The following is a 3,137-nucleotide window of genomic DNA, read 5'->3' as shown; positions in this document are numbered from 1 at the left end:
TCACGTCATTAGGAGAATGATGTGATGAACATGACCCATCCGATAGCTTAGCATTATGATCGTGTCAGTTTCATTGCTACTGCTTTCTTCATGACTTATACAAGTTCCTCGGACCGAGGAACACTTTGTGTGCTACCAAACATCACAATGTAATTGGGTGATTGTAAAGGTGCTCTACAGGTGTCTCCGAAGGTGTTTGTTGGGTTCGCATAGATCGAGATTGGGATTTGTCACTTTGTGTTTCGGAGAGGTATCTCTGGGCTCTCTCGGTAATACTCATCACTATAAGCCTTGCAAGCATTGTGACTAATGAGTTAGTTATGGGGTGAAGTATTACGGAACAAGTAAACAGACTTGCTGGTAACGAGATTGAACTAGGTATGAGGGTACCTATTATCGAATCTCGGGCAAGTAACATACCGATGACAAAGGGAAGAACGTATGTTGTTATGCGGTTTGACCGATAAAGATCTTTGTAGAATCTGTAGGAGCCAATATGAGCATTTAGGTTCCGCTATTGGTTATTTACCAGAGATGTGTCTCGGTCATGTCTACATAGTTATCGAACCCGTAGGGTCCGCACGCTTAACGTTCGATGACGATTTATATTATGAGTTATGTGATTTGATGTACCGAAGTTTGTTCGGAGTCCCGGTTGAGATCACGGACATGACGAGAAGTCTCGAAATGGTCGATAGGTAAAGATTCATATATTGGAAGGTTGCATATGGACATCGGAATGGTTCCGAGTGGTTCGGGCATTTTTTCGGAGTACCAGGAGGTTACCGGAACCTCCCGGGAGAAGTATTGGGCCTAGTGGGCCTATTGGAGGAGAGGAGAAAGGGCCATGTGAGAGGTGCGCCCCTCCCCTTGCCCAAGCCGAATTGGACTAGGGGAGGGGGCCGGCCCCCCTCTTTCCTTCCCCCCTCTCTCTCCCTTACCTTTCCCTTCGGTGAAAGAAAGGAAAAAGGGGGGGCCGAATCCTACTTGGACTAGGAGTCCAAGTAGGACTCCCCCCTGGCGCGCCCAAACCTGGCCGGCCTCCTCTCTCCCTCCCCCCTTTATATACTTGGCCAGGGGGCACCCCAATAGGACAACAGACAACACAAGTTATTCTCTTAGCCGTGTGCGGTGCCCCCCTCCACAGTTACACACCTCGATCATACCATTGAGGAGCTTAGGCGAAGCCCTGCGTCGGTAGCATCGTCATCACCATCACCACGCCATCGTGCTGACAAAACTCACCCTCGGCCTCAACTGGATAAAGAGTACGAGGGACATCATCGAGCTGAACGTGTGCTGAACGCGGAGGTGTCGTACGTTCGGTACTTGATCGGTTGGATCGCGAAGAAGTTTGACTACATGAACCGCGTTACTAAACGCTTCCGCTTTCGGTCTACGAGGGTACGTAAACAACACTCTCCCCTCTCATTGCTATGCATCACCTAGATAGATCTTGCGTGATCATAGGAATATTTTTGAAATTACAGCGTTCCCCAACAATGAGGACCTTCGGACCCGACAGCTTCATCTTCAGGTAAGCGTAGTGGGGGACCGCCATGAACTTGGCGAGCGTGGGCCTACCCAGTAGTGTGTGGTATATGCTAGACATGTCCACCACCTTGAACCAGATCAGCTCACGCCGGAAGTGGTTGCTGTCACCGAACAAGACGTTGAGCCGGACCCGGCCAATCGGAGAGCAGGAGAGGCCAGGAACGATGATGTGGAAGATCGTCCGGGTCGGCTCTAGGTCTTTGGCCTTGAGGACGAGCTTTGTCATGGTGTCATGGTAGAGGATGTTGATGTTGCTATAGCCGTCGATGAGGCCTCGGGAGAACTTGCATGTGCGCCGAGGTGCGATGATGGTGGGGTTGAGGACGAGAGCGTAGCCACCCGGATTTGGCATGACAGTCGGGTGATCTTCCCGGGTCCATGTGACCGGGCGGTCCGACTAGTGCATGTACTCCGGCTAGGCCGAGACGATGGTGTTCACCTCCTGCCGAAGGAGACGCTCGTTGCGCTTGTCGTCACCGAGACTAGTGAACACAACGTAGGTCGCGTTCTGGTCCGGGTAGACGTCGTTGCACATCGCGCCGCCAGCAGGGGGCGGTCGAGGAGGCAGTGGCGGCTGACCCGCTCTCGGAGCCGGAGCCGGAGGAGGCAGGATGTCGCCCCTCATTATGCGCTTGGTGATAGCGCACTACCGAAGCGTGTGCGTGGACGGCATTGCACCGCTGTGGTGCTTGCAGGGGGGTGTCGAGCAATTCTTTGAAGCTCATGGCGGGTTTCCACGCCATCTTGCCGGTCTGCCGGCGCTTGGCTGTCGGGTCTGTTGCGGGCTCGGTGGCCGCGACGAGCCGGTTGTCGTAGTGTTGATTCGGCTGGTCGGCCTTGCGCTTGTTGTTCTACTGGTTGTGCTGCTGCCGGCTGCCTTCGTTGGCCGGCTTCAGAGAGGGAACCGGCTTTGCTTTCCCGGCTTCATCCAGTGCCACCTGGATCTTCATGGTAGAGTCGGTGTTGGTGTACTTGTCCGCCGTTACCATGAGCGCGACCATGGTGGCCGGCTCGGAGTGTAAGAGCTTGTGCTTTAGGAGGGTGCTATCCCGGCACCCGTTGACCCAATACTGGATTGCTTGGGCTTTGTTGACACCCTCACAGCTGTTCCGAAGCTCGGCCCAGCACGTGAGGTACTGGCGGCCGGTTTCCGTCGGCCCCTGCAAGCACATGGCAAGCTGGCTGGGGCAGTCGGGTCGCCGGTAGGTCCCTATGAATTTGCGGACAAAATCCTGCTCAAAGTCGACCCACGTGTTGACGCTGCACACCGGAAGACTGTTCAACCAGGTGTAGGCCGACCCTTGGAGCATGAGCGGCGCGTAGCGCACGACGAGTTGGTGGTTGCCGCCTGCGATGCCGATGGCGGTGGTGTAGTCGGTGAGCCAGTCCTCCGGCTTCACGGTTTCCATACTACTTGGGGGTGTCGCGAGAGAGCGTAAACCCTTTGGAAAAGGGCTCGTCCCGGATGCGTGGACTGAAACACGTCGGCCCGACGACGCCACTCTCCTCCATCTCTAGGGAGAAAGCAAGCCGGTCGAGCGATGGCGAGCGTCGGTGTCGTCGATGGCGCATGCACCGAGTCG

Source organism: Triticum dicoccoides, chromosome 6B (assembly GCF_002162155.2).
Source record: "Triticum dicoccoides isolate Atlit2015 ecotype Zavitan chromosome 6B, WEW_v2.0, whole genome shotgun sequence".
In the NCBI taxonomy this organism is placed as follows: Eukaryota; Viridiplantae; Streptophyta; class Magnoliopsida; order Poales; family Poaceae; genus Triticum; species Triticum dicoccoides.
The sequence above is the reverse complement of the archived record's forward strand: the minus strand, read 5'-3'. Positions refer to the sequence as shown.